This window comes from Lepus europaeus, chromosome 12 (assembly GCF_033115175.1).
Source record: "Lepus europaeus isolate LE1 chromosome 12, mLepTim1.pri, whole genome shotgun sequence".
NCBI classification, from domain to species: Eukaryota; Metazoa; Chordata; class Mammalia; order Lagomorpha; family Leporidae; genus Lepus; species Lepus europaeus.
In genome coordinates, this window is record NC_084838.1 from 60,091,079 (window position 1) to 60,118,486 (window position 27,408).

The 27,408-nt window shown below is 45.0% G+C and overlaps 1 protein-coding gene across 9 annotated transcripts in view; it reads left to right on the forward strand.

The window, feature by feature from the left end:
* Positions 1-14,879: 14,879 nt before the first annotated feature.
* The window catches only part of FREM1 (FRAS1 related extracellular matrix 1), a 301,861-nt gene continuing 289,332 nt past the window's right edge, over positions 14,880-27,408 (forward strand). For 5 of the 9 annotated variants that reach the window (XM_062208225.1, XM_062208231.1, XM_062208222.1 and 2 more), the window contains exon 1: positions 14,906-14,965. The gene's annotated coding sequence lies outside the window, so the exon portion shown is untranslated. Of the gene's footprint in view, positions 14,966-27,408 lie in introns of all 9 variants that reach the window. The other 4 variants (XM_062208226.1, XM_062208223.1, XM_062208232.1 and 1 more) reach the window with 4 other exon arrangements.

Here is a 27,408-nt window from a genome sequence, read left to right on the forward strand (position 1 = left end):
GTACATTGGTAGGTTGAAAAGATATGTTCTTTTTTTTTTTTTTTAAGATTTATTTATTTGAGAGGTAGAATTATAGACAGAGAGGGATAGACAGAGAGAAATGTCTTCCATCTGCTAGTACACTCCCCAAATGGCTGTAATGGCTGGAGCTGGTCTGATCCAAAGCTAGGAGCCAGAAGCTTCTTCCGGGTCTCCCAGGTGGGTGCAGGGGCCCCAGTACTTGAGCCATCTTCCATTGCTTTCCCAGGCCATAGCAGAGCCAGATCAGAAGAGGAGCAGCCAGGACTTGAACTGGTGCCTATATGGGATGGTAGGGCTGCAGGTGGCAGCTTTACTTGCTATGCCACAGTGCCGGCTGGATATGTTTTTGTTTTTGTTTTTTTGACAGGCAGAGTGGACAGTGAGAGAGAGAGACAAAGAGAAAGGTCTTCCTTTGCTGTTGGTTTACCCTCCAATGGCCGCCGCGGCTGGCCCGCTGTGGCCGGCGCACCGCACTGATCCGAAGGCAGGAGCCAGGTGTTTCTCCTGGTCTCCCATGGGGTGCAGGGCCCAAGCACGTGGGCCATCCTCCACTGCACTCCCTGGCCACAGCAGAGAGCTGGCCTGGAAGAGGGGCAACCGGGACAGAATCCGGTGCCCTGACCAGGACTAGAACCCAGTGTGCCGGCACCCGCAAGGCGGAGGATTAGCCTAGTGAGCCACGGCGCCAGCCTGGATATGTTCTGAAGATGATGGGGTCGGGCTGGCGCCGTGGCTCACTAGGTTAATCCTCCGCCTGAGGCACCGGCATCCCATATGGGTGCTGGGTTCTAGTCCCGGTTGCTCCTCTTCCAGTCCAGCTCTCTGCTGTGGCCCAGGAGGGCAGTGGAGGATGGCCCAAGTCCTTGGGCCCCTGCACCCACATGGGAGACCAGGAAGAAGCACCTGGCTCCTGGCTTCGGATCGGCTCAGCTCTGGCTGTTGCAGCCATTTGGGGAGTGAACCAGCAGATAGAAGACCTCTCTCTGTCTGTAACTCTGCTTCTCAAATAAATAAATAAATCTTAAGGAAAAAAGAGATCTATGTTAGATATCTTAATGTTGTGAGATGAATGAATGACTCTGGAATTTGGGAAAGAGTCTGAGTTGACATAAAAAGTTGGGAATCCTTGGCAGGAGAGAGAGCATTCAGAGCCATGTGACTGGAAACTCATGAGCAGAACCCAGTATGATATTTGGTCTGAATTATTCATGCTTTGCACCCTCCAAGCTGAATGGAGCCTGTTAAGGTTCTGATTGGATAAAATATATACAGATGAAGAATACAAAGCACAAACTTAAAAATGAGCTCTTCTGATAAGGCAATTAGGGCCTTTCTCTGGCTCTTTGAAGATGCTCATGTGTCTAAAAGAGGCAGTGTGTCATTTGAGCTTCAAAGGGGGTGGGAGGAAGCCAAGCAAAAATCTTACATTTTAATTAAGAAAATTTGACAATGTTAAACAAGAAGCAGCTGCAAGGGGGGAGATTGTGTGCATTTTTAGCCCCACTTTGTAAGCCTCAGATTGTCTTTGGAGCAGAATGGAGCAAATTGTCACAAATCTTGTTTTCTGAGAAACCAGTTATATCAACATTACGGCATGCCCCTGCCACAGCCAGCATGCCAAAAATAACATGAAAAGGAGTGACTGCAAATCTGTTTAGAATTAAGCCAGTAATTATTGCGTTTGCGATCATTTCCAAGAATCGTTCCTACCCAAATACTAAATGGAAAACAAGAGCAGCTCACTACAGCCCTGAAAATGTTCACTTTCATTTTTCTGCTTTTCTTCACTTACTAAAGATTTATGTTAATCAACTATGAATAGTTTTAAACAGAGCACTTCTATGTTGAAATTAATAGCAAAGTAATTTTAATAATTAGGAGACATTTTTAATAAAAAAGGAAAATTTTCTTTTTGTTTTTTTATTTCTGTGTCTGAAGTTACTTCGAATAGTTAAAAAAAAAAAAAACTTCTTAAAGCCATCAATAAAGATATGTGCTCATTTGAAGTCCTCGAACACTAACTATTTCTCCATTATCAAACAAATTTTAATTTGGCAAAAAATGGATGAACATGTAGATAAGTGTAGTGACAATGGAACTAATGTAGCAATGGCACTTAACCCTCTTCCTTTTGTGTATAAAATATCCTTTCTGGAAATAAATAGATCCCTTGTTGCAGGAAAATAGATTTTAAAAAATGATTGCAGTAAACTAGTTAGTAAATTCCTCTTTGCTTAGTATTTGTCTGGCTACATGTTCCTGCATCCTGCCCATCAGCAGAGCAGGTAGGTATCTGTGGTGCTCATTAATCTAGCAGCAATGTATGTTCTGACTATTCATTGCTCTAGGAGATTATTTTTTGCAAACCTTTGCCAGAGATTTATGTCTCACTTTTTTTTTATTATTTATTTATTTGAAAGTCAGAGTTAAAGAGAGACAGAGGCAGAGGCAGAGGAAGAAAGAGAACCATCCGTTGGTTCACTCTGGCCAGAGTTGGGCCAATCTGAAACCGGAAGCCTGGAGCTTCTTCTGAGTCTCCCACGTGGGTATAGGGGCCCAAGGACTTGAGCCATCTTCTGCTGCTTTCCCAGGCTATAGCAGAGTGCTGGATTGGAAGCGGAGCAGCTGGGTCTTGAACTGGCACCCATATGGGATGCCGGTGCTTCAGGCCAGGCATTAACCTGCTGCTCCACAGTGCCAGCCCCAAGATGAATGTTTCTTAATAGACAGTTGTCAGTGACACTGCAGCTTATGGAAGGAACTCCAAAGGCCTTTGGCTCAGAAACATCTGAGAGGGTTCAGCTCGACTGTAAGGCAAAGATGACCTTAGGAGTCGGATGTCCATTCAGCCATCTAGCTTCACTGGTTCAGGACCAGATGTCATTCCCCAGCCATTTCCCAAGTGGTGTGTGGAGTACTGGCAGCAAAGTGATTTAGTGCAGAGCCGTTAAACTTTTTTCATCTAAAATTTTACAACTTTATATTTGGAGGGTGAAGGAAGGCCAGAGGCACCAGCACTATCTTTAAATTCTCTTACTGTCTAAGCAGAAAGTGAGATGGCATGGAGTTCTGGGGACATGGAGAGGGACAGCATTGGGACTGGTCCATCTCTCCGTACCTCGCTCTCCTCCTTATCTTTCTAGATGGTATCTTTCTCGATGTTCCCAGACACAAATATAAAAATGTAGTAAATTGTCCAAGGTTTTGATTAACAAACATCACAGCTGGATAATCATTGTAGGGGGATGTTGTTGAACAGAATGTGGAGACCAAAGCAACATAAATTCTCAGTAATTGATGTCAACACCCTGTGTTTCCCATTTGATGATGGAGCAACAAGTCAGTGCCGGGTCAGCACGATCTCCTATATGTAAAATCCACTTTCATGGCTCTTACTAAATGTCTAAGCCACAGGGAAGCACAAACTCGATAAGTGTTCTATTTTCTCTTCCAGGTTAATTTTCCTTTCCTATATCCCCCATAGCGATTTTTCCATTAGCATTTGATGTTCAATTTTCATTTCCCTTAAAATTGGTCCTTGGAAGTATTCCAAAGTCTTAGGAAACCTAAAAGATTGGATTTCACCTTGTTCTGTTCTCACCTATTTCATCATAAAGTTGCTTTCCTGATTTATTTGAGCAATCTTCTGCCCTCCATTGGGGGGGGGGGGGGTCTATAAAACTTAGGCCAAAGGAAAAAAAAGTCTCCTATTGCAAAGCAAGCAAGTTTCTTCCTCCAGATGGCCTAAAGCAGCCAGCCAGCTACCAACTGTCCCCTCATTAGTGTCTTTTGTTGGCTCTCCCATGAACGTTGCTAAGCATTTCTAACTCCACAGTACTTTAAGCTCCCTTGGCAGTAGCTCCTTTCTTGGAGAGGCCCCGGAGATGAGGCTGAAGCTGCTTCCTTTCCTGTCTTTGTTGCTAAGAGTGACACAGGTAGTTCACATTTAAGCTGGTGATTACTCTCAGGTTGGGCATCCATGTTCTCTTCTGCAACTGTTGTTGAGGTTGTGCTTCCTTGTTCTGGGTTGTGTGGCTCAGGAATTTGTTTGGGGGTGGGGGGGAGATCTCATAAACTGAATCATGCCTGCAAAAGCCAGGAGCTAGGGACTCAGTCCGAGTCTCCTGTTTGCGGAGCAGGAACTTAGCTACTGAGCCATCATCAGCTGTGACCCAGGGTGTGCACGCGCAGGAAGCTGGAACAGGAACAGAGCCAGGGTGCGAACCTAGACTCCATATGGTATGTGGGTGCCCCAGCCTAAGCGGGTATGCCGATTGCCCACCCCGTCCGCCCTGTCTTTTTTTTTTTTTTTTGACAGAGTGGACAGTGAGAGAGAAAGGTCTTCCTTTACCATTGGTTCACCCTCCAATGGCCGCTGCGGCCGGCGCACCGCGCTGATCCGATGGCAGGAGCCAGGTGCTTCTCCTGGTCTCCCATGGGGTGCAGGGCCCAAGCACTTGGGCCATCCTCCATCTGCACTCCCTGGCCACAGCAGAGAGCTGGCCTGGAAGAGGGGCAACCGGGACAGGATCGGTGCCCCGACCGGGACTAGAACCCGGTGTGCCGGCGCCGCAAGGCGGAGGATTAGCCTGTTGAGCCACGGCGCCGGCCCCCTTTTGGTTTTAGATCTGTAAGAGCAGCCTGCTGTGGCTGGCCATTGTGTTAATTAAGCTTTCTGCAGAATTTTGGAAGCCTTGAAATGCTCCAGCTGGGACAAATCACTGACATGTACCTTTATAGCAATAACTTGCAGATGTGGGGACTTCAAAACTCTGATAATCTCTTGCAAACGGCCCTCACAGAGCATGGGTATTCAGCACGTGTGGAAGAAACCCATGGATTAGTGACGTCAGGAGTCCAATTCTGCACTTGCTTCTGCTTGGTGGACCTTGGGTAGTGTTGCCTTCCCAAGGACTACATAGAATGGTGGAACAGATGACGTCTAGAAGCTTCCTGCAGGCTTGGGGCCTGACTAAGCCTTAGCGTCGAGAGGGGGAGGTGGTAACTGGAGGCGCTTTCCTCTCCAGGACAGCGGCCAAGCACAATGATTTTGCTAACCAAGGTGGAAAGGCTGAGAGGGGATTGTGGGGATTGGCGAGGGGGAAGCTCAGCCTGGCATGCTCAGCTTCGATGGTGTTTGCTGCCATCGGAACTTCATTCAGCGTTCAGCAGAAGTCACTCTAGGTACTTTAAGAAGGAAAGGATTTAAAACAGGAAATTAGGTGCTTGCAAACACATTGAACGTGTTGGTCAACTGGGTTCTAGGTGTCGCCTCCAGGAGAGAGGCAAGAACGTGGAAGAACTGACCTACCAGCGGAAGCTGGAGCGTTGAGAAGCTACCACATTTAGCTGTGAGTTCAGAAAACATGCTGTCCCGGGGTCAGGAGGTCTCCTACTGTCTGAGTTGGAACACAGAACCTGCTGCAGAAAAGCCAGTGCCATCACCTTGCTTGCCAAGACCCTTATGGGGAAGGAAAGCAGAGTCCACTCGCTTCCAGCTTCGAAGCTCCTGCAAGGGCATCGAGTGGAATTCGTCTCCTGATCTGAGCAGTGAGGACGTGTGAAAAATGTTCTTTCTTGGCCGGCGCCGTGGCTTAACAGGCTAATCCTCTGCCTTGTGGCGCCAGCACACCGGGTTCTAGTCCCGATCGGGGCGCCGGATTCTATCACGGTTGCCCCTCTTCCAGGCCAGCTCTCTGCTATGGCCCGGGAAGGTAGTGGAGGATGGCCCAAGTGCTTGGGCCCTGCACCCGCATGGGAGACCAGGAGAAGCACCTGGCTCCTGGCTTCGGATCAGCGAGATGCACCGGCCGCAGCGGCCATTGGAGGGTGAACCAACGGCAAAAAGGAAGACCTTTCTCTCTGTCTCTCTCTCACTATCCACTCTGCCTGTCAAAAAAAAAAAAAAAAAAAAGTTCTTTAGCTTCCAAGCTTCTTCAGTTCAGGAAGGCACACCGGAAAGAGGTTGGGCTGCATATTGAGCAACGGTTGTTTAGACTTAACAGATCTCCACCTGTGGGCTGGGCCCCTCAGCTGAGCAGCAGCGTCAGCTGCCCCTGTGAGGTCAGGGAATAAGAGCTCCCAGGATGCTCCTGAGCAGGGGTGCTGGAAGCAGTTCACCAGAGCGGACCTATCCAGGCAACAGCAGGGCTGGAAGCTGAGGCGCGGACTGCTGGGAAGATAGAAGCGCCCCTCTGGGTAAGGGACATAAACCTCTGCAGGGGTGGGCAGTGTCTGTGACCTCAGGCATCTTTCTTGGTATTGGAAGGCCCCGTTTGCCAGTGCTGTACCCGGTAGCCGCAGTTTTGAGGGAGGAGGGAGCACACGCTCCAGGGAGGAGGGTGCTTGCTGATTAGCTTCACCCCAGAAGTGTCCATGGTCACAGCTGTCAGGTGAGCTTGTCTGCGGGTGTATGATGGGGATTGCATGGCTGAGGGTTTGGGGACCTGCATTTCCCTCTGGTCGTGCTATAGGCTTCAGGAGCAGCCTTTAGCATAACGAGGGTGTTGGTGGTGGGCTGGGTGGTCTGGGGCAGTGTTGAGGGGTTTGTGGTCCTGATGAGCTCACTCCAAGAAGATGAGTGTTCATAGACTGCTGCTGGGCGCTGAAGTTACTCTCCGGCTGTCGGGGTTTGGCCCGGGCCATGGAGCAGGTGGTCATGTGACCATATCGACGGGGTAACTTTGTAGCTGCACCAAGGATGGCTGCTTTGTGCAAGATCATGGCAACACCTGCTTTAAAATGACCATGGCTTCCCATTTGTGTGAGGCGAAGGTCAAGCTCCTTATACAGCCCTGAAGGCTCTATTTTGGTGTGGTCCCTAAGACTGACTTGTGCATTCTCTTCTCCCTTACTCTCTGCTGCACCACACTCACCTTCTCCCTGTCCCTCAATGTATCAGCTTGTGTTCACCTCACAGCCTTGGCTCTCATCATGAGCAATACCTGGGGTTCTCTTCCTCTGGTCTTTGGTTAACTTCTCATCAATGGAGTCCAACTGTTACTGCCTCAGAGGCTGGAGTTTCTAGTTATTCCCTTAACAAGAAATGGCTGAGTCCTATGTGAGGCAAGTCACAAAGTGAAGTGATAGATACAGAAGATTGAAGGGAGAGGGACACTATGCTTATGGGTAGAAAGTGAAATAGTGCGATGATACTTATTTTTCCCAAATTAACTTCCCAATCCCCAAAAACATACCAAGGGAAAATTGATCCTAAACTTGAAAGTGAAGAATGATCAGGCAGTAATTAAGAAAGGAAGAGAAATTAAAGGAAAGCTAGAAATGTTGCCCTACAACCTAATGGAGCACAAAACGGCAAAAGCTGTAAAGATCTGGTATTTGTAAAAGATGACAAGACAGTCTTGAAACCAATCCTTGCAATAAAGAGGAACTTATGATAAAACATCACACACCACATGGGAAGTGGTTATTTTTTAATGCTAGGTGTATACCCAAGAGGGATTAAACCTTTCAACCTTTCATCCACACAGACATTAAACATTCAGTACATGAATGGTTAAGCAGATTGCTCGCGATGGTCAAAAAGGGGAAAGATCTCAAAAGTCCGTCAGCTGGTGGAAGGATGAAAGGTAGTATGGGCATCCATCGGGGTATTTCTCCATCCACAGATGAAGGACTGATTCATGCCTCAGCAGGAAGACTCTAGGAAACACAGGCTAAGGGAAAGAAGCTAGACACAGATGCCATGTGTCATGTCACTTCATGAATATGAGATGTCCAGAACAGACAAGATAGCCTAGTGGTTGCCAGGGGCAAAGAGAAGGCTGGAATGAGTGACTTCTAATGGGTATAAAGTTTTTTGGGGGTTGATGAAAATATTTTTGGACTTAGGGGTGATGATTGCACAACTTTGAATGTACTAAAATCCACCAAATTATGCCTTTAAAGTGGTGAATTTTTTTAAAAATTGAGAGATCAATCTTCCATCTGCTGGGTTGCTCCCCAAATGGCTGCAATGGCTGGAACTGGGCCAGGCTGAAGCCACGAGCCAAGGGCTTCATTCAGGTCTCCCATGTGGGTGCAAGGGCCCAAGGACTTGGACTATCTTCTACTGCTTTCCCAGGTGCCTTAGCAGGGAGCTGGAATGGGAGGGAGCAGCTGGGACTGGGACTGGCAGCCATCTGGAATGCGGGCGTTGCAGGCAGCAGCTTAACTCGTTACACCACAATGATGGCCCTGTAATCATGGTGAACTTTATGTGGTGAATTACATCTCAAAAGTAGTGGAGAGGTCTTCTATGCAGGTAATATCAAATTAGATCCATAAGCCAAAATAACTAGATCATTACACTAAACATACACGAATATTAAATTGCTCTAAAGATTGTGAAGTTTCCACACAGGAAAGGTGAAACTTCAAGGGAAAATGAGCAGATTTTACAATATAAATATTAAAAACTTTCATATGCTAAATTGAATCATAAAATCAAACAGTAAAAATCTGGATTTCTTTTAACAATGGCAGGAATAAGGTTACTAGATTTAATGTTTTAAAATCAGCAACATAAGAAAAACTCTGACTCTAGCAGGAAAAATTGGGCATAGGCAATTCATGACGGAAGAAATAAAAATCGCCAATAACATGTGAAACGTAAAAGGCAAAATTTAAACCATGAGATACTCTTCTACCAGCGAACGGCATCTGTAGTCCATAGATACAGCTTTTTTTGTCATCACCAGTATTAGTAGCAATATGTGAGTCAAAAGTTAAAACTAGATTGTGAAATAGGATATGCACATGTGTAGGTATGTAAGCCTATTTAAAAACTCCAATGTGCATGTTTCCTAGCTCTTAGATGAGTCATTTAAATTTGATAGAAACTTGAATTTTATTTTTTAAAACCCTAACTTATTCGGTTTTCCATAAAATTTAATGTATGTTACAAGGGATCAACATAATTGTTTATTATGATGTAGATGTATATTCAAGCCCCATCCCCACCTCCACCCCACATAAAGGCAGCAGGAAACATTGCCTGTAAGAAATGCCAAGTCTGGGTCTGGTGTTTGGCACAGGAATTAAGATCCCACTTGGGATGTCTTCATCCTATATCAGAGTGTGGGTTCGAGTGCAGGCTGCACTTTTTTTCTTTAACTCTGCCTATCCAAAAAAAAAGACAGGTCTTCCTTTCTGTTGGTTCACCCCACAAATGGCCGCTACGGCCAGCCCACTGCGCCAATCCGAAGCCAGGAGCCAGGTGCTTCCTCCTGGTCTCTCATGCGGGTGCAGGGTCCAAGGACTTGGGCCATCCTCCACTGCACTCCTGGGCCACAGCAGAGAACTGGATTGGAACAGGGGCAACCGGGACAGAACCTGCGCCCCGACCGGGGCTAGAACCCTGGGTGCCGGCGCCGCAAGGCAGAGGATTAGCCTAGTGAGCCGCGGCTCTGGCCTAAAAAGTTCATTTGTATTGATAATAGAATATCCATAAATAGACATATAAAAATATTTATTTGAAAGGCAGAATTAGAAGGAGAGAGAGATTTTCCATTTCCCCAAATGGCTGCAATGGCCAGGGCTGGGCCAGGCTAAAGCCAGGAGTTTCATCCAGGTCTCCCATGTGGGTGACAGGGGCTCAAGTTCTTGGACCATCTTCCGCTGCTTTTCCAGCAGCATTAGGGGAGAGCTGGATTAGAAGTAGAGCAGCTGAGACGTGAACTGGTGCTCAAGTGGGGTGCCCGTGTCCCAGGTGGCAGCTTAGCCTGCTGCTCCATTATGCTAGCCCCTGGATATATTTTTAAAAGAAACCACAGCGGGTAGGTTTTGAGCAGTGGGTTTTAGGCTGCCGCTTGGTACTCGGACACCTCACATCAGGTGTAGGTTTAAGTTCTGGCTACGCCGCTTCCTATCTAGACTCTTGCTAATGCACCTAGGAAGACAGCAGATGATGGCTCAAGTACATGGGTCCCTGCCACCTTCGTGGGGGATCTGGATGGAATTCTGACTCCTGGCTTTGGCCTGGCCCAGCCCTAGCTATTGCAGGCATTTGATGAGTGACCGAGCTGAGGGAAAATTCCTCTCTGCAGCTCTCTTTTCTCTTTGCCTTTCAAATAAATGATCAATGTTTAAAGCCTTTAAAATAACATTTTCATAAGAAAGACCAGAGGCAGTCCGGCCAATGCCCTCATTCCATAGCCTTCAGAGGCAGTGGAGGCTGGAGGGGTGGTGTTGGAATTGGTGACATGCTATCAGCTCATACAGGTGAGTTGCACCTCTGCCTCCCCATCACCCTTTGCCTGTTCTAGTCACCGCCATTCCGTCCAGTGACACGCAGACAAACTCGCCTCAGGCTCTGGGAAACCCTGTCTGAAAGGTGACTCGGGAACATGCACTTCTTCCATTCCATCAGGGAACATGAAATGAAGCCTGAGTTGACATTCTTTGATGTTAACACTGTCTCGCCGCAAAGGGCCTGTGTGTTGCCTTACAAAAGCGGCTCTTCTCAGCTAGAAGGTTCCAGAATCTGGACTGCCTCTCCTCCTCTTGAGCCAGCAGTGCAGGGAAGACGGTGGGATCCTGGCGGGTGAGAGCATGAACACCGAGTTTGGGAAGAGCAAGAAGTGTCCTTCTGTCTAATCCTTGTCCTTGCTGCCTCGTCCAGGCTGCTGACTCGGGATAATAAGGCTCCTCTGTCAGAACACGGCACTAATTAGTTGCAATTTCTCAACCTCTTTGGACTGCTTCTGAAAACTAATTACCGGGACCAGAGAGTGTTCGAGAACACACACCCTGCGGGTATGTAGTTAATGCACACGCCTTTCACGGCTGCTCACGGGACAGGCTCCTTAATTTCCCCAAAGAGGATACTCTGGCTTTTCCCCTCCCCATCTTTTAAGTTTTTCTTCTTTTTTTTTTGTTCTTAACAGCTTTGTTAATTTAGGTTAAGTGGTTTGGTTGTCATAGAAACCAGTATTCCTCTCGGGCTGATTGTGTCAGAGGCATCATTAATCTGTTTTCTCAACTGCCTCTTCCTTATCCATCTAATTGGAGCCCCTTGCTCCCCCCTCCCTTTGAATGACATCATTTTGGACATTTTTAGGACACCATATGTGAGATTGAGCACAGTTTATTTTCCAATTCCATATCACTGTGTTCACTGTCATGTGCCCGCCCCAGAGGAGCAGGTAGCACCCGGAGGTGGAGGACATGCCTTCTCGGAGGGAAGGGCTGAAAGCCCAGTGGTTTGGTTAAGCCTCAGGTGCACTTCAGTACCCCAGATAAAGGAGGCCTCTGAAGCCTTGCCCCTTCTTGCCTTCTCCTGGGTTTTCTTTCTAGAAAACAGATTCTAAATCAGCATTTTTGCGATTGTTTTGATAAGCATGATCTTTGAGAGTGCAGAGCATTTCACGAGGGGATAGAGAGGTGGGAGCAGGATAGCCACCCTCCTCCCAAGACCTGGAGGGTTTAAGGTCTCAAGGCCTTGAACCTGGAGGGGGAATCTGGTGCTCAGTGTACTGCCAATGCCTGCCTACCCACCAGCATTCTTGGTGAGGGTTGCCTGCTCCTTCGTGTCCTTTGGCTTTGGCATCCTTTTCTGCACACACCTGCCCACTGAGGAAAATAGTGTGGCCATTGCTGTTCTTTGCAGCTCTGATCCATGGGAAAAGGTCCTCAACTGACTTTTTTTTTTGTCAGTGGGCAAGACCTTTCCTGGACATTTCCACCCCTAGGCAAGGTTTCCGTTTTCCCTACTCGTTACTACAGCAGGCTCCTGAGCTTCAGAGGGGTTTTGGATGTGGGTGGGGCACAGCACCTGAGGCTAAGTCGGCCCAGGATCCATCCACCTGCTTTCTGGACCTTGCTATAGAAGAATTGTGAGAATTACTTGTCCTAGCCACTTTTCTCTTGAGAAAGCCAAATCTCACCTTTTCCCTATTTTGCTATTGTTTTTGTGGGATGGTGCTGGAAATTTGGACATAATGTTGACTTAATATGTGCAGTCAGATATTTGCACACAAGTTATATTAGAATGAATTTTCTTAGTTCATAACAGCAGACCAAAATTTTCTCTTATAATTTTTGGCTGATATTTACTTGATTGTGAAGGTTCACCTCCTTTACTCATCTATTCCTTAGACGGGATTCACTGTGTCTTTGACACTTTGATGTATTTCATCCATTTAAGATATCATGTATACCATTTAATTAGAGTTGAAAAGAGTTATTTGAATCTCCTTTCTTATCCTCATGCCCAGCAGAGTGCCTGATAAATTATTTAGCCAAAGTATTTGTTGAATAAGTCAATATTGACCCAGTACCAAAACAACTTTTATTTGTAGCTAAATCAATTTAAAATAGGGGAAAAAATGCCTATTGGTCATTTTTGAGTGTCAAGAATGGTAACAGAACTCATTAGATTGAATGTGATAATTCTCTAAGAAGCATTTTATTTTAGGCTAAAGGCATGAAGCAGTGTATGGAAAAACTAGACAAAGCAACATGCTGGTTAAGATTCATGCTTCTGCAGTCTTGAGTTAAATATACTGAATGGCATCGGATCCGATATGGGACATGAGAGGGGGCTGCTGCTGTTGAAGTCACTGTTTGGAAGTGAATAGCTCCTAGCCTTGGTGAAGTAGGCAGGCATACAGGTTAAAATGGATTAGGTTTGTGAGCCGGAAGACCACGCCTTTGCCATGCCCCTGTATGACCTCATGCCCCTACCTGGCCACACCTGAGTGCCCACCAGCCAATCAGGTTAATTAACCACTCCCCTTTGGAAGTAGGTTAAAAGCCTGGGACACAGTGTGTCCTGGCCATTCTCTTTTTCCCTGGCTTCTTGCCAGGAGGGGCTGGCTGTAGCCCTGTGCCTCCAGGGCCCGTGGCCTTCGGGCCACCCGCCCTAGGCTTCCTGGCCTAGATGTTTCTCCACATGGCTGGTTCCTGGTGCTCAGTATGAACCCAGATTTCCTCCTCGCTTTCCTATGCACCTAAAATGTACCATGCTGCCCTGTATATCTGTGCCGGTATTTAGAACTCTTCTCAGGCCAGCGCCGTGGCTTAACAGGCTAATCCTCCGCCTTGCGGCGCCAGCACACGGGGTTCTAGCCCCGGTCGGGGCGCCGGATTCTATCCCAACCCAAATTCTGGTAGCATATGTGGCACCCCAAATGGTGCTTCTGGGAACTTTAAGGGGCCACATTTTCATATAGATTTTAGGGGGTCATCTCCGATATCATTGGGGTTTTGAAGTTGGCAATACTGTAATACTGGGGGTGAGAGATGTGGTAGGGTGGGTGGGGGAGCTGACACCCCAATGTTGGGTTTGACACTAAACCTGCACCAATACAGAACTGAATTGGGTCTGAGTAAAAGACAAAGGGATCCTTAGGTTATGTTTTGCTCAGATGGCTAACCCTTAATGTAACCATGTAGAAGCAAATTGTCCAGTATCTTTTAGCCTGAGCCAGAAGCCATCCCCCATCAAGGCTAGTGAGTGTTGGAGATAAGGAAACAACAATACTTGGGAATTAATGCAGTTGGAAAAACAAAATTCAGATTTGTAAAAACAGGTGTGGTATTTGAATTAGGAGAAATTGAGGCTCTTTTTGAGTCAAGGAAGTTTCCTCTTTTATTTTTTTAATCGAAGAACAAGTAAGCCCGAGGAAAGGCAGGAACCAAAGTTGTCTCAGGATTAAGTTCCCTGCCTCCCTGCAATAAGTTCTTCTTAAACATTTATTTATTTGAAAATCATAGAGACAGCCAGCCAAAAAGAAATCTTCTATGCCCTGGGTAACTCCCCAAATGCCTGCAACAGTGGGGCGTGGGCCAGGACAAAGCCAGGAGCTGGGACCTACACCCAGGTCGTCTGTGTGGGTGGCAGGACCCAGCTATTTGGGTCCTCACTGCTGTCTCCCAAGCTGCATAGTAGCAGGAAGCTGGAGTCAGGAGCAGAGCTGGGATTCCAACCCAAATACTCCGATATGGGTGCAGGTGGCTGAAGTGGCGTCTTAATTGCTACGGCAATTTTTTGTTCATGTTTTGTGGTCACCATTTTTTTAAGATTTTATTCATTTGAAAGAGTTACAGAGAGAGGCAGAGACAGAGAGAAAGGCCTTTCATCTGCTGGTTCACTCCCCAGATGGCCACAATGGCTGGAGCTGCGCTGATCCGAAGCCAGGAGCTGCCTCCAGGTCTCCCACGTGGGTGCAGGGGCCCAAGGACCTGGGCCGTCTTCCACTGCTTTCCCAGGCCATAGCAGAGAGCTGGATCGGAAGAGGAGCAGCCGGGACTAGAACCAGCACCCATATGGGATGCCAGCGCTTCAGGCCAGGGCTTTAACCCACTGCGCCACAGCGCCAGCCCCTGTGGTCACCATTTACCTCATGGCAATGCCCACCATCAACAACTGAGATTAATGACATTCATTTTGATTATCCTACCTCCATATTTCTTGGGGTGGCAGGGGAATGTTATTTTCCAAATTGTGGTGCAGGGGTGCAGAGCCGCATTACCTCAGGTGTTTGGGTGAGGAGCACCTCAGAGAAGACGATGGCAAACAAATATGACTCAGAAAACCACTTGCAGACACGCCGTAACCCTTACAATCCAAATAACCATGTTTTTCCCTAGCTGTTTTCCCCAAAGAAAGAGACCGTGATCACAGTAAGTCATAATTTATAATATGGTGAGCAACATAAGCATTCGAGCAGAGCTGGTTAAATCATACCATTTCTGGGGCACTTTTCCAGAACCCATGTGATGCCTTTATGTTTTCACCAAATATTTATTGCTTAAAATCCAGGCTTCATTTCCTGCCGTAAGGATCTGCAGTATCACACACAAGCCACCAGATGTCACTATTGCAGATCGATTCCTAATTTCTCAGTTTGGGCGCGAATCTGTCAGCCCCAAGACGTAACAGCTGACAGGCGCCAAAAAGTCGCCCGGACTGTCCTTCCTGACAGCAAGCCACAGTGAACAGGTGAGTGGGGTGGTGCGCTTTTCATGCTCTTCAGATGGAGAGAGCAGGGTTTATGAAAGCACACAAAGGTTTCTGTGGGCTACTCGCAGGACGCAGCGCCCGAACAAGTGTGCCTCCAAGGTCTTCTAAACTCCCAGCGTTTGGGGCCAGTGTTGTGGCGAAGAGGGTAAAGCCGCTCCCCGCCACCCGGGGCATGTGGAAGACCCGAAGAAGCTCCTGGCTTCAGTCTGGCCTAGCTCTAGCCCTTGCGGCCGCTTGGGAGAGTGAACCAGCGGGTGGAGAACCTCTCCCTCTCTCGACCTCTCTCCTTCTCCGACTTAAAAACAAAAAACAACAAAAACCCTCGCAAAATCTGTGATTCTGCGACTCCAAGCCCAGCAGCTGACTGCTCAATATTTGTGTGCTTTTTTTGTCAAGATGAAACCGTTTTATCAGATGGTATATTATGCATTCAAGTAACAGAACCTGTAACAAATATTCAGAATACAACACAGTGAAGGTAGAAATTGGTTGTGTATTTAGTTAACCTCTAGTGGCTAAGGCCAAGGCCCCGGGGTGGGAGTGGGGGGGTAGGGGCGACGGCTGCTCTTCGGGTCACTGGTCAGATGCTTCTGAGAAATACCACCCCCTGATGGTTTAAATTTTACATTTTAAAACATTTATTTAGGGGCCAGTGTACATGGGCATCCCATATGGGCACCTGTTCATGTATCTGCTGTTCCACTTCAGATCCAGCTCCCTCTGATGTGGATGGGAAAGCAGAGGAAGATGGTCCTTGTGTTTGGGACTGGGGAACCCATGTGGGAGACCCAGAACAAGTTCTTGGCTTTAGCCTGCCTAGCCCTGGTTGTTACGACCATTTAGGGGAATGAACCAGTGGCTGGAAGATCTCTGTCTTCCCCAGCTTCTCTGCCTTACCAAAAAAAAATATATATATATATATATTTAAAATTTACTTGAGGCCAGCGCCGCAGCTCACTAGGCTAATCTTCTGCCTGCAGTGCTGGCACACCGGGTTCTAGTCCTGGTCGGGGCGCCAGATTCTGTTCCGGTTGTTCCTCTTCCAGGCCAGCTCTCTGCTGTGACCCGGGAGTACAGTGGAGGATGGCCCAAGTGCTTGGGCCCTGCACCCCATGGGAGACCAGGAGGAAGCACTTGGCTCCTGGCTTCAGATCGGCGCAGCGCGCTGGCCACAGTGGCCATTGCGGGGTGAACCAACGGAAAAAATTTATTTGAAAGGGCAGAGAGGGAGATAAGTAGATACAATTTTATCCAGGTATAGCTAGAACTGTATAGGTATCTATATGTATCTATATTTAGATAAACAGCCTACCCATCTGTGGGTTCACTCCCCAAATGCCCACAAAAGCCAGAGCTGCGCCAGTCCAAAGCCAGGAGCCAACAGCCCCTACGTGGGTGGAAGGGACCCAATGGCTTAAGCTGTCATCTGGTGACTCCTAGGGCGTGCATTAGCAAGGAAGCAGGGATTGGAGTGGAACTGGAACTTTGAACCCAGGTCCTCCCAAATGGGCTGTGTGCTTTCCAAGTGGAATCTTCAAACCCCTGCGTCAAACACCTGAGCTGGTGGTTTCAGTTTAACCTAGCTCCAAAATTATTGTGTTAATTTGGAAGGTAGGGTGTTAATTATTTGGTTTCACCACCCTTCTCACCAAATATTCTTTTATATTGCCTTTTCACCTCCACCCCTTCTTCCTCTTCTCATACCTTCCCTTTGCCTCCGTGTCCCTTGCCCACAGTCCCCACTAGCTCAGAAGGCATTCTTATGTCCAGCAGTAACAGTTGGCACTCAAGTCTCAATTCGGGACCTGGTTTCTAGCTTTCTAGCCTCTTCTGATAACCTAGATCATCGATAGAAGAGTTCTAGTTACTAAAATGGGATAGCCAATGAGAAAAGCAGAGCCCAAAGAGTACTATTGACATTGGGTAGGCAGGTCTGGCTCCCTTGGGCCAGTACTTTCCAACATGCATTCAGAAAAACATTGCTCCTTAAGGTGTGGCACAAAAAAGTAGTTCTGTGCTAAAGTGTATTTGAGAAAGGCCACAACCTATGTCCTTGTTTGGGAGGGTTACAATGCACAGAGTGCCATGAAGGGTCTGATAGGTGTTTCCGCAAAGAAACCTGACTTCTCTTCATGCAGCATTACCACTCTGATCTGACCATAGAACCCATCTCCTGCCTGAGACCATTGCCTACTAGGGACTTGGGTTCTCATTCTAAGAGAATTTTGTAAATATACTCTTGCCAAGAAAGCAAACTCAAATGCTTCTCCTAGAACAGGTTCAGGCTTCGATTTTGTTGTTGTTCTGAGATGTCGTAGTTAAAGCAAGTAGAATAATATATTGGGAGTATGACTTTTATGTCTTCTACATTATTTAAAAGACATGCTGAATTACTGACAATTGAAAGACTTAGTCCTCTCAGGAGGGCTTCTTACTGCTTGAAGCAGCTGTAGATTTAGATTATTTAGCTTAACATTTATTGAGTGTGCTCTGTGGGCACCCTGAGAATGCAAAGACAAATGAGACATAGTTTTTGTTTGAAAGCTAATCTTACAGCCTTGTACTACTTAACTTTTATACTTTTAATCCTGATATTTAGTAAACAAAATGCTACTTATGGTGTGCTTAGCACTGTCTAGACCTGGATAAGCCTTCAATAAATAGTGGTGAACATTATTGGTTATTTTGTTAAATGCTTTGAATTGAATATTTTGGACAATTTTAGACTTTTCAAGCTTTTCATTTCCACTTAAAACTAAAAGAAACCTCAAAGAGATGGCTAACACCTTGTGGTCAAAGTTCACTGTATAATGTGTACATGGTACCCTACGGCTACAGGAAGCGCCCCTCCCACGCCCATCTACTTGTGTGTGTGTGTGTGTGTGTGTAGAGGAGGGAATCCATACTTTCATTTCCCAGGCATCAAAACTAAATGGTGACTTGATTGTATTGCTGGGGATGTGCAGGGTGACATCTCTGATCCAAACAATCGAGACTTTCTCTCCCACTTGAACCTGGCACTTCCCCTGGGAAATTAGTGGCATTTGTTCAGGTTTTTTCTGAGTTCAGTGCCCAGGTTGTACTGTTTCACTTCCTTTTCATGTACACAGTAGATACGGGATTCCTTTCATTTGGACTCAACACCAGACATTCAAAATCCTATCTCCCCCTTGCCTCTCTCATCGTTGTGTCCTCAAGTTAGATGGAGGGGAGTGTGTCCACGAGGGTCCGTGGAGACTGTCCTAGGGGCCTACCTTGCACTAAAGGCTCTCACACTGATCCACTCAGAATTAACTGCAACACACAACTGACGATGGGGGCTCAGGTTACTGGTGTTTTTTTTTTTTTTTTAAGATTTGTTTATTCGAAAGGCAGAGTTTCAGAGAGAAGGAGAGGCAGAGAGGGAGAGGGAGGTCTTCCATCTGCTGGTTCACTCCCCAGATGCCTGCAACTGGCCAGAGCTGCACTGATCTGAACCCAGGAGCTTCTTCTGGGTCTCCCATGTTGGGTGCAGGGGCCCAAGGACTTGGGCCATCTTCCCAGGCCATAGCAGAGAGCTGGATTGGAAGTGGAGCAGCCAGGTTTCGAACCAGCACCCATATAGGATGCTGGCACTGCAGGTGGCAGTTCTACCCTCTGCCACAGAGTCGGCCCCAGGTTCCTGGTCTTACCAGGAGATTGTCTTCCACATTTGCTTTGTAGTAATCCAATAAAGGCAGCCATTATTTGCTTATTACAATTAGTTCTGAAGTCAGAAGACCTGACAAATGCTTGTTGAACTGATCCATCCGTATTGCCCTGGGATACTATGAGTAACTCCATAGCAATGGGGTCTTCTCTAAGAAGAAATTCTTTAAGACATGGCCACCTTTGTTGTAGATGGGCCTAAGATTCTAAAAAAAAAAAAAAAAAAAAAGGCATATTCCCACTGGGGATGAAAAACTGAATTTCAGTATTGGCTAAAGTTTGGCTCATGGATAGGATAAATTCTAAATAGAATAAAAATCATTTTCAGATCTTCTCATTGATTTATGGACCCTATAAATATGCTCCTTGACAGAGAGCATGTAGGATGATGGGATTTATTTTGTGTGTTAGCTATGAGGATGAAATAGAGTTTGGGAATTATTGAGGCCAGACGCAGAGGGAAATTAAATAAGCTTTGTGGATGAAAAGAAATGTTTAAAAAGTACCCTCCAAGACAGATCAGGTAATAAAGCACCAGGGCCAGAGGGATACGCAGCTGTATTGTACAGAACTTTCAGTTATAAATTATAATTTTAGAAGAGGTTTATAAACATGCTCCGGGAACCAGAGAAACTTCTTGTTCCAAGAAAAAAGAACTGTATAAGCTATAAACTTATTTTATTCTTTAACTCTAACCAAACCCCATGACTGTTAGATTTATAAAGCTATTAAGCTGTATATTTACCTTGATCAAGTGGATTTATTTTATGGAAATTTTCTGGAAAATATTTATTACCTAGCTTATATTACAAATGCAGTACTAGGTCATTAAAAATAAGTATGGATAATGTTTTTGCCTAGTGATTTAAGTGATAAAAAAGCACTCTTCTCAAGGAAATAGTCATAGAGGTTTTTTGTAGAAATTTCAAGACTAGCCTGAATTCAGAAGGAATATATATGACTTTTTCATTTCTGTAAACATATCCTTGGAATAATCATGGACATATTAAACTATTTGACATCACACATATTTCTTAAAATGTGGCTTGAAATAGCAAAAACAAAGAAGGAAACCCTGTATGTCCAATACCAGGTTTCACAAATTATGCTATGTTGGTACAGTAGATGCTAGGCAATTACTACAAAGAAAATACTTAGAAAGATGACCATAGTTTTAAATGAAAAACTTCCAAAACAGTCTTTTATATATTTTTGAAACATTATATATTTGGGAGTGACAGACATCTGCTGGTTCCCTCTCCAAATGGCCTCTCAATAGTCAGGTCTGGACCAGGCTGAAGGCAGGAGCCTGGAATTCCATCCTGGTCTTCCACTTGGGTGGCAGAGGCCCAAGTACTGGGTCTCTCATCAGCTGCTGTACCAGGCCCATTAGCAGGAAGCTGGATCAGAAGCTGAGCATCCAAAACTCTGCTCAAACTCATGCTCTGATATGAGATGCCAGAGTTACAAGCCTTAAACTGCCACAATACCATCCCCAGCAGTGTTTTTTTTTTTTCCTTAACCTATTTGAGAGGGAAAAAGCGTTCTCATCTGCTGGTTCACTTCTTAAGTGCCCACAATGGCCAGAGTTAGACTAGAGTCAGGAATATAATACAAGTCTCCCATGTGGGTGGCAGTAACCCAACTGCTTGAGCCATCACCGTTGCCTCCCACACTCTGCATCAGCAGGAAGTGGGAGTCTGGAGCTGAAAGTTGAACCCAGGCGCTCTGATGTGAGATGCAGACATCCTAAGTTCTAGTGTTACAGCTGATGAGAACCCTAAGAACTTGCTCTATCAAAGACAAAATTTGAGGCTGATGAACAATACGAAGGCTATGTTTGCCGAAGTTCTATTGAAGTGAACAGAGTTGGCTCTTGCAGCCCAGTTGTTTGGAGAGAGGGATCTTTTTGAAACAAAGGCCTTATTGAAAGCATTAAAGCCCTGGCCTGTGCTGTGGTATCTCAGGTGGGCACTGGTTTCAGTCCTGGCTGCTCCGCTTCTGATCCAGCTCTCTGCTACGGCCTGGGAAAGCAGTAGAAGATGGCTCAAGTCCTTGGGCCTCTGCATCCACATGGGAGACCCTGAAGAAGCTCCTGGGTTCAGATCAGCTTAGCTCCAGGCATTGCAGTCATTTGGGGAGTGAACCAGAGTGAACCAGCAACTGGAAGACCTCTATTTCAAATAAAAATAAAGAGAGAAGACTTCTGGGAAAGCATCTGGAAGGTGTTTTTCTCAGCAAGAAAAAAGTCATTGAAAGGAAGTAATCTGAAGGTGTTATACTCCGGGAAATTTGTATAAGGTCCTTTAAGAAAAGTGTTCATTGTGTGGTGAGCTCATCCTGCCGCCTTATCTCCCATTCCTCCCATTTGGTCAGTGTCTGGTCCCAGGTGTGTTATCTAGGGTTTAGCCAGTGCCGCCTATTTGGTTGTTCATGGCCTTTGGTTCCTTAGCTTACAGTCACAGGTTTTTCTCTTAACCTGTTAAGTTACAGTCTACAGGCTTGTGCTTTAAGTTCCCTATTTAGCTTTTGCAAAGTGTATCTCTTAAGACCATGCCCTTGTGTTGCTTAGTAATCAGAGGCTGCTCTCCTGACCATGTAGCAGCCCCCAACACACACACACACACCCTTAGCTGTGTGTTTACCAAGTTCTAAGCTAACCTAGCTTGTTTTCTTCTACCTATATCACTAGGCTAAATGCCCCCCACTCCTCCAGCAGTCTTTATGGATGATCAAATTTTTGTACAGTAATACATAAGTAAGTTTATCTGCAGTGCCCACCAGGGAGTCTTGTTAGAATAAGTTAGGCATTGAGATTCTAGACTGTCTCAGGATGCATTGGGACCAGACTGCTATGGAGGGTGTGAAACAGGAACCACAGGTCCCCTGCAGGGTGACATCAGGCATTGCTTTCAGGGGAGTCCTCAAGGAAGTACAGATCTGGTGCAAGTGAGGGGCGAGGCACATTGCAGGGTGAGAGCTGCCATGGCTTGGAAGCTTTGTATCTCTCAGGGACTTGGCCTTTCTTGTAACAGTCAATAAACTTACAGGGCCCCCAAGGGACATTCCAGTTACTGGAGTCACCACAATCTGGGAAACCACAGATATGCTATCTGGCCAGGGACTAAAAGTTCCCTACCAATTGGGAGAGACTCCAGGTGCAGTGTTCCAACCAAGGGTCATCTTTATTGTCATGGGAAGCCACCCATAAGGCCAGTGTCACGGATGGTGAAAGAAATCACCAGAGTACTTAGAGTGAGCAGACTTAGGTTTCTTGAACATGCTGCAAGAGAGCACCATCCTTCTGCCACCTTCCTAGGCACGTTAGCAGGAAAGTGGATCAGAAGCAGAGCAATCTAGCACTCTAACTGGCACTCCCATGTGGGATACTAGTGTCACAAGTGGCCACTTAACCCACTCTACCACAATGCCGGCTCCCAACTTTTTTTTTTTTTTGATAGTAGAAAAACAGCTTTTTAAACAAAGAAGTAAAAACCAGTGATTTTTCTTTTGATGGTTAGGAAAGGAAGGGAAATCCATGGTTTGCCTTTTACTGAGACTCCCTAGAAAGAAATCTGACTTGGTCAAATTTCCTCACAAACATGTTTGTGACAGATCTTTCGGCCCCCACACTAATGGCATTTAAAAGTGGGAGAGTCCTTAACTGGGGAATGTTTTTAGCATAGCAGGCTGTGCCTGGTCTGTCTGATCATGTTAAACAGACCCGAAATCAGTGGATTTATCAGACATGGCTCCCTAGAAAGTCACATAAGCAATGCAACTATAGGAAAAGAAAGAAGTTCTGTGATAGAAGGGCTCTCTTCCGTAAAGGTGAACAGGCACGTGTTAAATAATGCCTACTGAGACTTGAAAGGTCCTAGAAAGCTGTGTTAGAAATCTTGAAGCTTTCTGCCTATTCCAAATAGTCTGATACAGGTTAAGGTCTTAATTTCTGATGAGCTGGATTTGAAAATCCAATCCTTTATATTGTTTCAGTGTCAAAGTAGGAAAAAGAGCTACTTTCTTAGGAGCACTTATGAGTTGCAACACTCCACTGAAATGGTATTGGAAATCACTGAACTCTTCAGAAGACTTGTCACTTAAATTCAGGGGATGGAACTTCAGTCTACTCATGGCCAGTACTACTATTTATAACAAATTATTTTATCAAACAATTCGGCAGTGCAGCTCGAAGTTCTTTTTTCTGAGAAACAATTTCCCCTTGGTCAGTTCGGTAATTGACAGAAATGGTTTTTAGTGGATTGAACTGGTTACAGGCAATGCAAGAGAAAAAGATATTTACACCCGTTGCTCTGTTATTTCCATGGTGCTGAACTGTAAAGGAGAATTATTGGGAACTGTGGGAAGTGAATGCCCTTCCTGAAGCCCAGGAGAAGGTTCATATTTTCTCTCTGCTGTGTGCATTTTAAAAGCCTACGTAGAAAAAGCTTTTCCTCTTTGTTAAACTTAGACACCAAAGAGAATCTGAAAAATTATTAAAATGTAAAAAATGGGAAAGCCATCCGTGTTTACACGTTTTGAATATATCTTTCTCCAGTCTTTTTAGAGGCATTGGGTTTTCTCATGTGTTTGTAACTTGTGCAGAATAACATCATTTTAATATCCTAGACTTCATTTTAGGTAGCCTGCACACTTTATTTAAAAAATTCAAAGCAGATATTTGCAGGAATCACCCAATGATTCAAATAAATGAGATCATCAGAAACTCTGCCAGTGGCTTGTTTTGCTTTGTCCACTTAAATTGGCCCCGGGAACATAGCAAAGGGTGTAGAGGAAAAAAAACATCCCTAGTTAGGAGCTGTACTTTAATGGGACTTAAGAGAGGAAGCTGTGATTAAGCAGGTCTAGGGCCCAGGCGCATTTACTCCATCTGAGTTAGTCTTATAATTTGGATTCCCACAGTTTCCCATGCTGTGCAGAGGGAGTGAACCTGGTAGTGCACAATCTTTTCCAGGTGGAGTAACCAACAGTCAAGACCAAGTTTCAGTTGCTGTCTATCATGTGCCAAGCATCACTTTTACCTATAGAATATGTGGGAAATAGTGAACAGTTTCCAATTTACAAAGTATAAAGCTCAATAGGAATTGTTGGTTAATTCAACTTGGGTTGGAACACATTTCTCCACTTAGATATTGCTAAAAAGAATGGTTCAGTTTCTGGCAAGTTCTTTAAGAGGGTTTTAGTTTTTGCTTGTGTCTCTATCATAATGGAGCCCATGATCTATATGGAATCTAAGAGTTCAGTAACATTGCATATAAATAACATAAAACTGTTTTGGGCTTTTAGATGCAAATCTCTTTTCTCCCTTCATCCTTACCATCCACACCCTGGCATAAAGGCAGAGAGGATTAATAAAAAGTAAAATCAGCTAGCATTTATTGTGGGTATTCTGTGCTCCAGTCATTATGCTAGGAACTTTGTGGGGATTTTTATTACTTAATTCCCACCACTTTCCCCATTTTACATACAGGCAAATAGAAATCAAGAATTAACATGATTTGCCCAAAGAAATGCCAATGTTTAGAAATGGGACCTGTTTGGAGGTCGCTAAGCCGTGTGATCCTCTAAGACTGCAGCCATTAAGGCAATGCCCATTGGCCAAATACTGTTTCTCAGTAAGAATCTCCTTTCATGCCTCCCTCCACTCAGGCTGGTTCAGTTGCCTTTATTTAGGCTCTCACAACCCTGAATTCAGAATCCTGGTCATTCTTATACTAGCACTTGTGTGTGTGTTTAAATTTTATTTATTCATTCATTCACTGTGTTTATTTGAAACAGGGATCTTCTGTCAGGCACATAATTAGACATGAACGACCAGGGAGGGACCACAAAACTCTCCTCCAAGGCTGACTCTGAGGGCCCTGCTCTGGGCAGGGACCGGGCAGGGACCCACCCATTTTGTACTTTAACTTGTTACAGTATATGAGTTGAGACCAGATGCTACTGTGAATGCACCTGGGGACTTCAGACCTGGAACCTCCAGAGTATGTGGGCTCACTAATCCTAGACCTAACCCCCTGTCAGTCTCACCCACCAACCAAGTGTTACAGAATGTTACTCTAGAATGCTGCCTAGCCTGCGCTGCTGGGTGAACTCTGGGTGTGTTTGTCTCCGTAGTATTCAGCCTCCAAACCTACGTAGAAAAGTCTAGTTTGTAATAGACTTTTGCAGAGTCCAAGAGGTGTATAACTCCCAGATGTCAATCATGAGCATCGCTGGTCAATGCTCTTCCTACCTTTAGTCATGAAAGGGTGCCAGGAAGAAAGGGTGCCAGGAAGAAAGGGTGCCATGTTTTCTTCCAACTGGACCTTGGAATGTACTTTACTTTATTATCCCCACAGCAGACCATGTGCTCTCTGGACTGACCTGTTCTTCCTTGGTACATATCTCAATAAACTATTGTTTTATTATCCTTACTTTCATCTTTCTGAACTATAATTCATTATTCCATTGGCAAAAAAAGGAACTCAGGTAAGCTGGATACCACAAGTGACACTGTATCTGCTGGTTTACTCCCTAAGTATCTGCAACAGCCAGAGGTGCACCAGGCCAAAGCCAGGAACCTGGAACTCAATCCAGGTCTCTCATGTGGGTAGCTTGTACCCAAGTACTTGAGCCATCATCAGTACTTGAGCTGTCTCCCAATATGTATATTAGCAGGAAGTTAGAATTGGGAGTAGAGCTGGGACTCAAACCCAGGGACTCCAGTATGAGATGTGGTCATCCCAAATGGCTTACCACTGTACCGAATGCCTTCTCCCACCATGTTTATGGTCAATAACTGTCTCCCTGCTCTGCTGGACTACATTTACAGTAACCATATCTGTCTTTATACCTTTCACATGATGCTATGATGTTCCTGGCTAGGAACATCATAGGTATTCAGTTAACATATTTTTTAATTTTTTAAGGCGCACTTCATGCACTTCATGAATACAGATTTAGGAGCACAGTGATACTTCCCACCATACCATACCCTCCCTCTCGCCTTCACACCAACACTCTCTCCTCCTTCCTTATTTCAATTGTATAGTGATCTACTTTCAGTTTTATACTCGATTAACTCTACACTAAAGAATTAAATAGTAAGAAGAAAAAAACCACTGCTCCTCAACAGTAGAGACAAGGACAGTAAATAATCACTGAATCTAAAAATATCAATTTTGCTCATATACATTATATATATTTTTACTCTGATCACAGATCAGGGAAAACATGTCTTTTATGGGACTGGCTTATTACAATAAGTATAATGGTTTTCAGTTGCATCCATTTTGTTGCAAAAAACAGGATTTCATTCTTTCTATGGCTGAGTAGTATTCCATACTATATATTTACTATAATTTCTTTATCCACTCATCAGCTGATGGACATCTGGGTTGATTTCATATCTTTGATATTGTGCATTGAGCTGCAATAAACATGGGGGTAAAGAGAATTCTTTTATATGCTGATTTCAATTCATTTTGGTAAATTCCTGGAGTGGGATGGCTTGGTCATTTGGTAGATCTGTTTTCAGATTTCGGAAGTATCTCCATACTTCTTCCACAGTGGTTTTATTAGTTTACATTCCCACCAAGGGTGGATAGGGTACTTTTCCACCCATGCCCTCATCAGCATTTATTGTGTTTTCTGTATGACAGTGATTTCAACTAGGGTGAGATGAAACCTCACTGTGGTTTTGATGGCTAGTGGTCTTGAAAATTTTTTCATGTGTCTTTTGGCCATTTGAATTTCCTCTCTTTAAAAATGGCTGTTCAACAGGCCATCAAAGAAGGCGGTACCTTTCTCTGAAGGGAGGAGAGAACTTCTACTTGGATTATGGCCTTGTCTAAATAAGATCGGAGTTGGTGAACTCAAGAAGCTTCCATAGCCTTGGCAGGTCATGACAAGAGCCTCAAGTGATTACTGACATCATAAACAAGAGTGTCAATTGTTAACAACAGGAGTCACTGTGCACCTGCTCCCCATGTAGGACCTCTGCCCTTAATGTGTTGTACTATGCGAATTAATGGTAAAACTACTACTCAAACAGTACTCTTTACTTTGTGGGTTCAGTCTGTTGAAATCTTTACTTAGTATATACTAAGTTGATCTTCTGTATATAAAGATATTTAAAAATGAATCTTGAAGAATGGGATGGGAGAGGTAGTGGGAGATGGGATGGTTGCAGGTGGGAGGGAGGTTATGTGGGGAAAAGCTGCTATAATTCAAAAGTTGTACTTTGGAAATTAAATAAAAGTTGAAAAAAAAATGCCTGTTCAAGTCCTTTGCCCATCTCTTAAGTGGATTTTTTGTCTTATTGTTGTTGAATTTCATGAATTCTTTATAGATTCTGGATTTTAATCTTTTATTGGTTGCATAGTTTGCAAATATTTTCTCCCTTTCTGTTGGTTGCCTCTTTACTTTGTTGAGTGTTGTGTTTCCTTTTCAGTACAGAAGCTTCTTGGCTTGATGTAATCCCATTTGTCTATTTTTGCTTTGATTGCTTGTGCTTCTGGGGTCTTTTCCAAGAAGTCTTTCTCTATGCCAATATCTTGCAGAGTTTCCCCAATATTCTCCTCTAGTAATTGATGGTATCGGGTCATAGATTTATATCCTTGATCCATTTTGAGTTGATTTTTATATAAGGTGTAAGGTAGTGGTCCTATTTCATACTCCTATGTGTGGAGATCCAGTTTTTGCAATACCATTTGTTGAAGAGACTGTCCTTT